Raw genomic sequence first — 14,852 nt, 5'->3', positions numbered from 1 at the left:
CCCCACACACAGAAAGTACGTCTGTCTCAGTGACGAGGTCATGAGCAGTGAGAACCATGCCTCCACTGGCCTGCCACTGGCCAGCCACAGATCCCTAGTGTTCAGGCATGGTCTTTCCTGGGAGCAGAAGGGATTTGGGAAGGGAAGGGAAGGGAAGTTGAGATGGTAGGCACAGAGGGAGGCAGACATCCGTATCATTGCAGAGACACAGCCCAAGACCAACCAGGGCGTTCGGCATGGACTATCCCCCACCCCACGCCGTTCTGTCCAGCAACACTCACTGTCCCAAATGGACACTTTCCTTACCCCGAGCTTCCACCCTCCCAGCTACAAGGAGCAGGGAATGAGCCTGAATGCACCCAGGAGTCCCCCACGCAGAGGGCTACAGGCTCTGTCACCCTTTGTCTTTCTGATTGCCTTTGTGCAGAGCAAATAGAGGGCTTCAAATAATAGGTTGGTTTCCTGCATATCATGCCATGGCTGTCCCAGGTTTTAGAAGGTGCTGTTCCTTCTCTTGAAATTTCATTGGGATACAAGTAAATGGGGTGTGTGTGTGACAAATAGGACATTCTTAAGCTAAATCGTTCAGATGATCTGTGTTCACCTAAACTTTTGCAAACAAGGAGTTGCACGCAGGACTTAAACTCTATTGTAAAATGATTTAGGACGTTTCCCACTGTAGGTGGAAAGAGGGTTAGGCACTATCCTATATGGCAGACAGTGGACAGAATGGGGTGACATGTGACCTCAGCACCAGTGCCAACTGCACTCTACGAGCACAAGGAGCCCTCTTATGGATCCAGCCCGCTCCGGCAGCAGGGCAACCTGCCGGCCACATTCACCTGCCCCGAATCTTAACCTGCTCGTGGGAAACGGGGAGTCAGTTACACTGAGAAATGAGGCCCCCCTCCCTGCAAATGAGGCTTCACATGACCCTGGTGGAGGCCGAGAAACTAGGAGAATGGTCAGTATGGGTGCCATGTGATAGCCAGGATTATATATCCAGATGCTGTTGGACCTGGGCCCACTAGGGCAAATGCAGCCCTTTGGTGTTTGAATGTGACACTCAGACACAGCTACAGCTCACTTTTCGGCAGGACCAGTAGGCACCGGTTAGGAGGAGAAACGGGACCCATGTGGAGATGGCCTGCCCTAGGCCCTGAGCACCAGGCCGTGATATACAGTGGGGCTGGGACTGGGACCAGGGCGAGTGAGGGTCCAGAGATGCACACCTCTCCTCGGGTCATTCTGGGTGCAGCCCGGGACACGATGTACAGATGCAAGGGGCTTTCTACTTGGCCTTCCCTCCACTGCTGGGCACCTTGACTCTCACCTTTGGAGTTCTGGGCCCTCTGAGTGCCTCTCCTCTCCTGCTTCCCACAGCAGCTGCTCTGAGGACCTCTACACAGCTGAGCAGACCTTGCCCCGCATGCAGGTGCTCTGTGAAATAGGCCAATTACGTCCCATGAAGAAGGCAGACCACTCAACAACCCCTAGTCAAGGCCCAATCCTGTGACCTCAACAGAAATGTAAGACAGAGAACCCATGGTCAAGAACGTGTGGTAACGCACGGAGCCAGAACTGAGGAGCACGGAACGAGAGGATGTCAGTGGGCTGGAACATGCGGGAGGAGGTGAACTGTGCGCTGTGTCCTGAGAGAGGAAGGCGTCGAAACTCACAGCAGGGAGAAAGAGAAGGTTCTGGTGCTGTGGAACAGCACAGTGACCAGGGAGGGGTTGGGGTGGGGCGAGAGGACAGTGAGAAGCCCACAGGCCAAGACAGGAAATGCCGGTGACAAGAGAGGAACCCACATAGGGCTGGAGGGATCAGGGAGGCTGGGCTGAGGGGGGCTTTGGAAACTGGGCAGAAGCTTCAAGTGCTGACTTTCTGACCTGGGGAGCACCGGCTGGGAAGGGCAGCCACGGGTGGGACGCCGCAGTAAGATGTCCTCTGGGCAGCATCCGGCGCTACCTGGTGAAGCACAGCCACCAGATCCGACCCACCAGCCACACAGCTGTCTCGCATGCGGAAGGCACTCCGAACGGTGCCGAGGAGCCACGGGTACCATTGATTTCTTTCCTGGGAACTGCCTGCTGCTAAAGGGTTATTGCATCTTTAAAACATGAGCTGGGGCCCTTTGCCTGGCCCACTACACTTCCACTGTGGGCTCCCAAAGCATGGCCCCTGGGCCAGAGGGAAGCACACCAGAAGGGGAAAAGATACCTTTATTTTGGCCAATCCAGTCTCCCCTCTCTGACCTTTTCTCCATCAGGGCTGTCCTTCCACTCAGGCACCCAGAAGCATTAGTATTCTTTCCCTTTTCCCAGAATCATAGATTTTAGAGTTGGCAGGAACTTACAGGAGGATGACCTAGTCCAGGGGTCAGCAAACGTTTACTGTAATGGGCCAGACAGTAAATATTTTAGGCATTGCTCGCCATATAATCTCTGTTGCAACTGCTCAGCTCTGAGGTTACAGTGTGAAAGCAGCCATGACAAAGAGGAAGCGAATGGCATGGCTATGTTCCAATAAAACTTTATTTATAAAAACAGGCAGAGGGCCGGGTCTGGCCCCTAGGTCATAGTTTGTCAACCCTCGACCTAGTGTTTGACATTTTCATTTTACAGATGGTTAAGCTGCACCCAGAGGAATGAACTGACTGGACCAAAGACTCAGAGAACAGAAGGTCCAGTAGGGCCTGTTGGGATGTTTGTGTTTTCACTGAGGTGGAGAAAATAAAAAACAGATCGGCTTTTTTTTTTTTTTTATTCATTCAAATAAACTAACATCCTATCATATAACTACCAGCTCCTCACACGCGTAAGATCGGCCCGGGCAACAATACCTGACACAAATTTCACTCTGGTCACCTGCTGAGTGGTACCGTCTATCTCGCTACTGAAGGCTGCCATCTTGTCCTGTGTAAGAATCTCGGCACAAACAGGCCGCTTCTCTGTCTGGCGGGGCCAATATGCCTACTCCTGAGGTGTGGGACTTTGCTGGGCAAAACCTCTGCTCTGAGGACCACTGGAGAAGCCCTGGGTTTCCCCAAAGTTTTGGTCATGCTCCCAGCAAGAGCCTCTTACTCCTGTCATTGTCAACTACAGGAACTATGCACCCCAAATAAGAAGAAAGCAACACTTTAAAGGGGAAAACCTGGGGCTCCGTGACACAAATGGACCAACACCATGACGCTTAACTGTCCTTCCTTTTGGACGTGATAATTTCATATTTTTGGACCACCCTGTCAGCATGTCAGATTTAAAATATTACACGTGGAATAGTGAAAAATTGCCAACATCTCACCACCATCTTTTGATTAATGGGTAGTTCCTCAGAGATTGATCAGTTTGTTTGATTTTGTTACTCGGAGTGACTGATGGCTATTTTAAAAAATACTTAGCTTTAGAGTTACCCTACATGAGATAATTTTCATATGCCTTGTGTAGCCCCGTCTAGAATAATTGGACTTTATTGCCTTCCTTCCATGCATGAACTGAGGTTCCCTAGAGAAGCAAAACAGATTCAGACTTTGTTGCTTTAATATTTCCACGTAGATCAGCCGCTGTATTCATAGAGCGGCTTTGGCCAGATGGTCAGCCAGCCTTGTAGTGACATTTCCCATTTCCCGTCCATTACTCACCAATGGAAAATAATGTGATGTGAATTCCCCATTTTGGGTAATATGCGGTTATAGCCTTGTTGTACCTGCACTAAAAATAAATGACTTATCATGCAATAATTTCTTAACTCTCTAGGGAGAAAATAGGAGAAACAACAGTTCACCGTGTTTGGCAGGAAAAGGAACCATCAATGTTAAGGTATTCACCACGACAGCTAAGTTTAATTTCCTATTTTTTTTTCCTTATTGCTTATTTCTATTCTTAGAGGGAAAGAAAACTTGTTTCTGCTGCTTGAGATAGTTAAGCTCAGGTCTGAGAAGGGGTCCTCAGACACCCTGGTTTTGGTCCATCACCAGGATGTCCTTTTTCTAAACAGCAGTATGAGGCAGAGCTGGGGAGACAAAAATTAATGGAAAAAAAGTCCAATTGGATCATCTGGACTGATTCAAACTCACTGAATTCTTGTTCAAAGCCGTGTTAGAATTTTTACTTTTAGAATATTAGTTATCACTCCTCAATGTTTGACACAATGTTGTCATCTTGGTTTTCAACTTCTCTGTTTGATCTCACCCTTTATTTTTATTTTTATTTATTTATTTATTTTGTGAGTAAAGCGATAGAAGTTTATTAAGTAAAGATACAGAAAAAGCTCTCAAGAATGAAAGGGGTCCAACAGCATTGACAAGGAGGGCCTTTAGAGTTGGTCTTTTATGGAAAGCTGACCAGGGAACTTAAATCCTTTTAACACCTCCATTGATAACACTTTCCATGGCTTACTTCCTTTTTAGGGTCTGGTTATTCTTTGTTGGTCACAGGTGATCATCATAAAGACACCCACCCCACACGCCCCACCCCACACGCCTAGGGCAGGGTAGTCCTGAAGTTAATTTTTTAAACTAACACTCCCTTAATTATTGTTAAAGATGAGTAAGTAGTAATGATAATATTATTAATAAAATATGTACAATTAAAGCTAAGGTTTCTTCAGTCCTTAACATGTGCTAGGCAGTGTGGTAAGGGTATGTCCACTTAAATCATTTCATTGAGCCTGCTGTCCTTTGGGACAGGTGCTGTTATCACCATCCATTTCCAGGGAGGACAGATGGGACTGGAAAGGAGCACTAGCCTGCCCAGGTCCCACAGTCTGGTTGGGATTTGAATCCAGATATCTGATTTCAAGCTTTTAACTTCTGTGCACCGAGGAAGCCAAAGTGCTAAGCCACTCTTCTTTCTGGAACATTCTAATAACTCAGCTACTTCCCAGTTTCTGCTCTTTCTGGTGGGCTGCAGGTCTCTTCCTGACTGATTCTCACAGGAGGGCAGAGCTAAGGAGCTGGGCTGGGGTCCTTTCCCCCTGAGTCAATCCCAAGGAATGTGGGTCTCTTGAACCATCCCATCCATATAAGGGGCATCTCTCCCTGCCCCGAAGATGGGTGATTCATGGGGCTCCAGGCTGGCTGTTAGCAAACTGATGTTGCTCAATGAAATAATCTGCATGTTGGAGGCAGCAGAAGGTTCTGGAAGCGACAGAAGTTTCTGGAAATGGCTTCCTCCTTCCTCCTCTCCCCCATTCCTACCACAGGCAGAGTCTGTTACAGAGTGAGCTGCTACCTTCCCATGGCCCTCCATCCACCAAGCCCAAGGAGAATGCAAGCCGGGCTGTGCCTGACAGCCTTCAGCAACAGAACTTAAACAAAGAAGGTCACCTGCCCGCGAGTTTACCCCGTTAGTAACTCAAGCCTTTTATAAACTCATTTGTATTCATCCAGACGGCTGTTTTGGCTAGAAAGAAATGCTTCCTCCTCACTAGAATTACAAATAATTTGAGCAGAAAGCTACAGGCAAGACATATTAATCATGTTCGAAAGGATGTATCTTTTCATACAAAGGGTTTGCTTCAACCAAAAAACAAAACAAAACAAAACAACCACCAAAAAACTTTCCCTGAGCTGTACTTACATTTACTGGTGGTTCTAACACAGAGAGAACGCACAGCTTGTTTTATTTCTTTATCTCATCCCCACCTCCCCTGCAGGTAAGAAATCCAACCCTTATCCCCTTGACGTGCCCTTTTGATCATAGTCTGCCTTGCTAACTTGTTTGGGGTTCAGAGGAACGAACCGCTATGGAAATTTTTCTATAGTGCTTTCCTTTATCCCTTATTTGTATGTGTTAGTCTAAAAAGTTAGCATTACCTGACAAATGAAATAAGTGTACTAAGGAAATGCTTTATACTCCTAACATATCTTCCGAGTGTCATGTTAATGTCACGTTTGCATGCCTGCGAGCTCTGCCCCTCTCCCAAGGATCCTGCATGGCCACCCTACAGAGAGGTGGATTTTAATAGGACTATTAAAAAGGTAAGCATTTCCATGATTGGTTTATGCTTCACCCTCCATTTCAGTTAAAGATTAAGTCTTCGCCTCAGGCTGTAGCTCAAAGGCAGGTTTGTGAGGGATGTGGAGTATTTTCTTTCTTTAAAAAAAAAGAAAACAAACTGTCATAGATAGAGTTAGGTTTATTTTTAACAGGAACAGAAGCGCTGTGGGAAGCTGGTTTGCCAACTCCATTTCATTCAGAGACTGTGCTCTGCAAACAAAAAGCCGCCTCGAGGCTCCCTAATGGAACACTGTGCTGGGGGGAGCTCTGGGGCAATTCCCCTGCGCAGGGGCCCCGACTACAGGCCGCTCGGCAGCAACGCGGCCCTCTGTCTGCCCTCAACTTTGTGCAGTAGTTTCTTCTGACAAGCTCCCTTGCCCTACCTCAAGCTAGCCAACCATGCTGGACTGAGCACCTGTTATGCGCCAGACCTCGCGCATGGGTGCTGGGTGGATCGATACACACAGACACGGACCCCATCTTCACAGAGAGAGTCTGGTAGAAGAGAAGGCCGGAGGAGAAGTACTATTGGGGTTAGGGCTAGGTTGGTTATGTTTATAATTAAGGGAAGGCTGTGTGATAATAAAGATGTAAGTGAGGGGCGCCTGGGTGGCTCAACCGGTTGAGTGCCCGACTCTTGGTTTTGGCTTGGGTCATGATCTTGGGGTCCTGAGATGGGCCCTCTGTCAGCCTCCATGCTCGAAGCAGGGTCTGCTTGAGATTCTTTCTCTCTATCCCTCCCCTAGCTCGCACACACTCTCTCTCTCTCTCTCTCAAATAAATAAATAAAATCTTGGGGCACCTGGGTGGCTCAGTCGGTTAAGTGGCTGCCTTCAGCTCAGATCATGATCCCAGGGTCCTGGGATCGAGCCCCAAGTTGGGCTCTGCTCAGTGGGAAGCCTGCTTCTCCCTCTCCCTTTTCCCCTCCCCTCTGCTTGTGCTCTCTCTCTCTCAAATAAATAAATAAAATCTTTAAAAAATAAATAGGGGTGCCTGGGTGGCTCAGTCGTTGAGCGTCTGCCTTCAGCTCAGGGCGTGATCCCGACGTTCCGGGATCGAGCCCCGCATTGGGCTCCTCCGCTGGGAATCTGCTTTTTCCTCTCCCACCCCCCCTGCTTGTGTTCTCTCTTGCTGGCTGTATGTCTCTGTCAAATAAATAAATAAAATCTTTAAAATAAATAAATAAATAAGATCTAAAAAAAGAAGACCTAAGTGAAATGCAAGTAATAACATGATACGAGTGTAGATCACAGAGAGTGCAGGGAAGGGTGAGTTCCAACAGAGGCAGAGGGGCGGAGAGAGCTCTCCGGGCGTGGAGGCTGGCTGACAGGACTGTGCAGAATGAGCAACTAGAAAAGAGGCGACATTTCAAACAATGGGAGGACGTTATGTTTTCGATGCACCTGGTGGACGCAAGGTGGAGGCAAGGACGAGGCCCAGAGGAGGGAGGCCAGAACCAAATCTTCCAACAGCCCCAATAAAGAAACAAGGGGTATATCTCTATAAATGAACAGGAAGATCTCCAAGGCAGGCTGTTGACCAAGAAAGCAAGATGTGAAACAAATAAAATTTTTTTTAAAAAAACACTAAAAACAATATATATTGATGTGTGTATAATATATATATTTTAGAGACATATAGGAGTGTGTCTATAAATGCATTTTTAAAGGTCTCTATTATATATATTTCCCGAACCAATAATAGTCTCTAGAAGGGGCAGGAGGGTGTTAATTGGGGGTGAGGGACAGGGTGGTTTTCAGTTTTTTTCCTGTAATGTTGACTTATTTTTAATTAAGGAGAATATATTCTGTATTACCTATGTAATTAGAATATATATATTTTAAATGTAACCAATAATCTGTTTACTTTTCATTATAACCCATGGCACTGAAGAATATTGCATTATGTCTGACTACGTCTAGGTTTGGGGTTTCAAAGGCAAATGGATTCTGGAGAAATGGAATTCCTGGTCCATAAAACCTAAAGTTCACCGGGTCCAATTCCCTTATTTTACAAAGGAGGAAATGTGGGTTTCTCATGGTCTTTTTTTTATAGGGACAGGAAGAAGTATGTGAAATAATTCATGGAGAAGTCATTGGTGCTTTTGGGTTTTCCAGGCAGCTATGAAAACTACATTAAAAGGCTTTTTTTTTTCAAAAAAATTCACTTGCCCAACCGCAAAAGCCATGTTCTCTGCAAGGAGGGCGTTCTGGTGCGACACTTGAGAGAAACACACTAGCAACTGGGTCAGGAGTCAAGTCCTGCCCGGGAGCCACCACGTGACCTTGACAGAAGCCAACCTCAGTGTCTCCATCCTAGCACTGGGGATTTTCTGAGCCCTCAGGAAACACTATTTGCAACGAAGGGAGGGGGGGACTTACACCTGTGGGGATAGAATGCTAGCCTTCAAAATTGTGCTCCAAACATATTCCTAGAGCGAGGCTCTAACCTAGTCTTGCAAGATCTCGGCTACAAAAGCTTGTTTGGTGGAGCTGAGAAACAGGAGGATAGTATGGGCTTCTCTGGAGAATGTGGTGAGAGAGAGAAGTCAGTATTTTGACTAAAGAAAATATTTAAGTTATGATCGGAAATATATTTGCAGAGAAATTGAAAAAGGACTTTTCTCCCCCTTAAATATTCACAGCTGGCTCTCTGACCATCTAAAGTTACTATGCTACCAAATGACTCAACGGGCAACATCTGTATTGGTGATTGACATAATGTATTAAGGGCTATCTAACTCTGCGAGTCACGACACCCCTGTTTGATTAAGGTTTATTTTACTAGCACCAAGAGACTCACACGTTTAACATCTGTGGTGCTGCTCCTGAAATTCCAGGCCATGAAACAAGGAAATTCAGCATGGTCTGAAATTCCAGAGCATAGCAACCAACTGCACAGAAAAGACATTCGGGGGGGGCTGGTCGGAAATCGAGCAGGGCTTAGCTCAGGCGGGACCGCACATCTGGCCATACCTTCCCTCAGCAACTGTGGGAAGGAGGAACCGGGGGCGCCAGAGTCCAGCTGGACACAGAGGGATGGGGACAGTCAGCCTGGGGAAGGTCCTGTCCTGCTGCAGTGCTGTTGGGAGGGAGTTCCAGGACCGTTCACCTCTTAGTTCCAGATTGTAGAGACGGGGCACTACCCACTTGACCCCCAGTGTTGTGGCTGTGTTTGGAGAGGCTCACAGTTTGTAATTGTGGGTTGAGCTTTGTATTCAGCATGGGAAAGAGTGAGGCAAAAGTGAGCTCCACCTGTCTCTGGGCTATCACAGAACCTTTACTTTTTATTTTCCAAAGATTTTATTTATTTATTTGAGAGAGAGAGAGAGACAGCATGAGTAGGGGGAGGGGCAGAGGCAGAGGGAGAAGGACAAGCAGACTCCCTGCTGACTGGGGAGCCTGACACGGGGCTCGATCCCAGGACCCTGAGATCATGACCGGAGCCGAAGTCAGACGCTTCACCAACTGAGCCACCCAGTGCCTCACAGAGCCTTTAAAAATGATGGTTACCTGTATGTTGAACTAATGGGGGAAAATTCTGAGGGTCAGACTAAGTCAGACACAAAGAATAGACAGAACCCTGGGCAGCAACAGTGCAATGGTAATAAATTGGCAGGACCTGACATACACATGCAGCCCAGGGCTAGAGCCAAACATGGAAAAAGAGCAATAGTTCGGATTACTGGGGTAAAGCAATTCTTCTAAAGAAAAGAAGTCTATTAATGGAAATGAAAATTTTTTTATTACATTAATGGAAGTTACACTAATGGAAATGAATCCTTTAAAAGACATAATCCCTGCTTTTTAGGAATCCTAGAGTCCTGGGGGAGGTGTGGGGGCTCCGTATGGAAAAACACAAGGTCAACCCTGAAGAGTTATGAGAGAAGCACAGGACAAGTCCCCCGGGGGCTGGAGCAAGATCAGAACTTCAAAGCTCTTTGACAAGTACAGGAGGATAACAACATACGGCTTCCGGCGAGCCCACAGTACCCCATCTTCCAGTGTGGCCAATACCCAGAGGTCCTTCAGGTCACTCCTTCGTATGACTACACAGTGTGCTTTGGGTGCGAAAGCACTGGGGAGAGGCCGGGGTGGCTGAGTCATCCCAGCACTATCCCACCACCATGACACAGTCCCCTTCACAACCTCCAACGCGCCTGCCGTCACCAACCCAGTGCCCCGTTCTCACAGTGCCACCCAGCTCTGGGTTCTCATTCATGCCACAGCCCATGTCATCCCCGCCCCCAACACTTGCATGTTGATAACATGACACAACTTTAGATGAGCTGGCCGAGTCTTCCCCAGCCACGACCCGAGGAAACACAATCGCCTTCCCCTCCAGCGATGGCAGAACTGAACCCTCACAAGCCAGGAAGGGTAGCAGTGAGCCCCGATCTTACCATTACAGCCACGGGAGTGTGATTTATGTAGGATGAAAAGGAGTCGTAAAACAAGAGATTTTGTCCAAAAGCAGGGCAATGGTTCGTTAAATTGCAGTACATCCATTGGATGGAAAATCGCTTATTTATTTTAAAAACTGATTTTGTATAAAGACTATGCAGCAAGGGAAAAAGCATATGATACAAAATTGAGAAAAGGTACTGTATACAAATTATGATTATAAATATGAAAAAATATTTTAAAGACTGGAAAGGAATACAAATATAGATATGTGAGTATAGTATACATCTAAATATAAAAACATGGATAATCACAGGTTTTATTGCAGAAGGGAATAAACAGGTCCACTGACAGAGAACAGGAGGGCTCACGGAAAGTCTGTAAGAGCAAGTGGCTTAGTTGATTTTCAGGAGTGGCGAGATCATGGCGGATTTTTTTCTCTATTGCCCAGAATTTTGGTGACATCTTACATAATATGTAATTGAAAGTTAATGTATTTTGGTTTTCTGGCAGACACTTTCCAAAGTCTGAACGGGCATACTAAAATGGTTGGTTGCCGGGGTACACTCTGCAGCTAAACCCCCCTGGAGGCCTGGCTGGAGGTGGAGGCAGGATGGCACGAAGGGGGCCAGGCAGGTCCTCCCTCATGGAGAATGGAAATCCATCCTCAATCTTCTATCTTCTCTAAGTGTTTTCCAGGGGACGGGGGAAAGCAGCATGGCTGTGCTGTTCTGAGCTTGGGTTCAGCACTTATGCAGACAGGAAAAAAAAATTATCAGAAAATCTTGGTAGAGCTTGCAAGTTCAGCTGCGGCCACCCTTGTACAGAGGTAATGGGATGGGGACGGGGGCGGAGGGGGGCTGTCAGTCTCAGGAGCCCATGCCTCAGGTTCTCTCGGCTTCATCTCTATGGCCAGGCTTGCACTAGCTCTGTCTCTACCCCCAGGGTCCAGTGGGGACTTGCCTCCTCCTGAGGACCTGGCTAGGCGAGGCCAGCATCAACAGCGGGAAATTGAGGACAAGAGTCAAGGCCAGGTGGTCTCTCATCTATCCATCTTCAGGGTGTGCTAGTTCTCTGCTTCTATCAGGAAATCAACTTACCTAGACTGGACTCATTAAAAAACAAACCAACTTCACTGCATTCCATTTTAATGTTGTGTCCTTGGTGTTGACCTTGTGTATACAGAAGCAGCTCAATGAAGAATGTTCCTGCATCACTAATGAAACTGTTAAAGATGCTACTCGTTATTTTGTTTGATGTCATCTAAGGCTCCACAGGACAAATTATTTTTACAACCTAGACTTTTCTCGAGAAAACTCGCCATCAAATCTCATGTTAAGTTACACTAACCAAGTTAATGTGGGTTTTCTGGCATATTTGCCCACTCTGTCCCATTAGCCATCCTCCCACGTGGTAAAAAACATTATCTCTTTTATTCAACAAGCTTCCTATTCTATTGTAAACTGCCTTAAATTCTTTGTAGGTGTAGACAGTTTATAAATAAACCCACATAGTACCATATCTTGAGGAAATGGATCACTGGCAAAAGTAAAGTTTCATATATTAAGCGAGGTTGTTAACACCGATTAACCAAAAGCAAATCCACAGCCAGGACAAATCCAGGACACGGGGCTTTCCATCAGACAACTGGATCAGACCGTTCAAAAGGCAAAACCAAAAGGCTGGGAGATTGTTCTAGATTAAAAGAGATAGAGAGACACAACAACCAACATGTTGACCTTTAATCAGATCTTGGTTCAAGGGAAAAAAAACAAAACTCTAGCTACAAAAGAGATTTTGATGCAACTGGAAAAATTTGAACATCGACTAGATGGTAGACGATGTTAAAATGAAGTTAATTTTAATAGGTCTAACAATGATACTGTGGATAAACAGGAGAATGTCCTCGGGAGAATGAAATATTTATTGTGAAGTTTCATGATTGTTTACAGCTAACTTTTAAATGGACAAGCAAAACAACATGAAACATATACGTGTGTGTATACACACATGTATTATATATATGCAGAGAGAGCAAATGGGGCAAAACGTCAATAATTACTAAATCAGGGGGACCGTCTCCCGTTGTTCATTGTAGTATTCTTTGATATTTGCTGTGTGTTTGAAAATTTTCACAGTAGGTTGGGCAGAGTTATACAAAAATCCAACACTTATAGATTCAAAGATAGAGTAAACCTGATGGCAAATCATTTCCTGGAATCCCAGCTGTACCCCAAACTTACATGGTTGGGGCAAATGTCAGTGGGGTTCAAGGAACAGTCATAAAAACTTAGCAGGAAAGGGAGAGCAAACACTGCTACAGTTTCAGCACTGTCACGAGGGAAGGATGGGCTGTGGAGCAGCATGGGAAGAAGGGATGGGATTTCGGAGGGTGGTGGTGCCTGACGGCTACCATAGGTAGGAAAAGAGACAGCTGCCTTCCCTCCATGCTCCGCGCACCAACTCATTTGGGGCAACAAGAATTGGCGGCCTCTCAGTGGTCCAACAAGACATGCATCAGAACTAGGATGTTATCATTCCAAGTGAAGCCACCTCTATTAAAAACCTATTTATTTCCATAGTCTTCATGGACCGGCTCATTACACATCTGCCACCGAGACAGTACCAAGCCACTCATGGACCCCCTCCAATAACTCCCAGTATAGAAATAAAAGCAGTAGGAAGCCCTGGGCATCTGACCACCAGCACCACGCTGAGGGCTCAAAATATCCCAGTCTCATCCCTCCCAGTTCCACCCACCAAATGGAACATGCTTCTCACTCGTGCCTGACCAGCGAAGCTATGACCCAGGCTTCTAACCGTGGATTCCGAGCCACACATCTTAGGCTGACTCACTCCAAACTGTTGGCTAGAGAGTCTCTGTTGCCCCGCGCGTCAATTTAAGGGATGCTGAGAATGAGTTTCAACTCATTTAATTGAATCTTTCAAGAACAGGTAATGAGCACCTACTATGTTCCAGGCACTGTGCTAGACAGAAGCTTACATTTGTGAATAAATCAGGCAAGGGTCTTGCATTCGTGGTGTCTAAGGTCTCGTGGGAGACACAAATAATAAAACAGGCAAACAAATATGTGTGTTTGTACATATACAAATAAATATAAATATACCGCAATACAAATTGATTTGTTCTCAAAAGGAAACAGTATTGTTGACTGGTGGTGGACACTGGGTGGCATCGCCCTCTGAAATCCCATCCCTACAGCGCCACGAACAGGGGCGGGGGCGGCGTTGAGGAGATTCTGAGGAAGCCCTGGGGATCAAGTGCTGGAGGAGAAAAGGAGGGAGTCAGTGTGGCGAGAGCTGGGGAGAACTCCAAGCACAGAAACCACAGGAAGTGGACCAGGGTGGGTGGGAGGAGAATGACTCAAGAGGTCCCTTACATGACCTTGGGCCGGACATTGTCAGTGGCGGGTGATAACCAGCTCTGCATTATTCTAAGCGGATAGGAGGCCAATGAATAATTTTCAGAAGTGCACAGACATGATGTGACTTCGGTTTTAAAACACGGCCCTGCAGCAAGTTGACTGCACGTGGGCAAGAGTGGAAGACGCTGTTGCTGTCGTTTGAGCGAGTCATACATTCCTTAAGTAGGACAGTGACCGTGGAGTAGGAGAGAAGTGGAAGGTATTGACAGGTTTGGCTCATGGGTTGGATGTCAGGGTTGAGAAAGGAAGAAATTTCTGGTTTGAGCAAAGGGTGGTGCCAGTTAGGGAGAGAGGGGCAACCTGAAGCGAACAGGCTGGTGTCGAAAACAGTCAAGAGTTCAGACAGAGCTTCCCATCTTCTGAAGAATACCTCCTCCCTTACTTGTTGAGGGTTCACCATGTATTGAACTCTGCACATTCACCTGGACCATATTTTTTTCAATGATGATGATTTGAAAGGTCTTGCAATAAAAGTCACAGGTACAAGAAAACTACCGAAAAGGGGTGTGTGTGTGTGTGTGTGTGTGTGTGTGTGTAAACATAAGAGTCAAATAACAAAAGGGTGGAAATAATGCCCTAGTCCTAATTGTGAAAGAAGTTATAATTGTAACCAAAAACCTTGGCTCTGAGCTTCCCAGCAGCCAAAGCAAAAAGGGGAAGGTGAGTTTTACAGAGTTCATCGTCTCCTAACAGGAAGCATGCTGGCTTATGTCTAGAAATAAAACTGTCCTATTCTCTACTTTGAAAGCATTTTTATCACTACATACCTTCTCCAAGGGCCAGTGATCAATATGGCAAAACGTTTTGTCAATGAGAATTTAACACAAAATACAAAGGTCTTTATATAAAACCTGAAAAAAGACAGCCCAAATGTCCAGGAGAATGGGCCATCCGGGGCATTGGTCAAGGGCATAGGTCTTTTTCTTTCTTTCTTGGTTTGGTTTTTAATAGTGTCATTGTGTGGCTATCTTGGCATCCACTGACTTAATTACATTTTTTGT

This window comes from Ailuropoda melanoleuca, chromosome 1 (assembly GCF_002007445.2).
Source record: "Ailuropoda melanoleuca isolate Jingjing chromosome 1, ASM200744v2, whole genome shotgun sequence".
Taxonomy (NCBI): domain Eukaryota; kingdom Metazoa; phylum Chordata; class Mammalia; order Carnivora; family Ursidae; genus Ailuropoda; species Ailuropoda melanoleuca.
The sequence above is the reverse complement of the archived record's forward strand: the minus strand, read 5'-3'. Positions refer to the sequence as shown.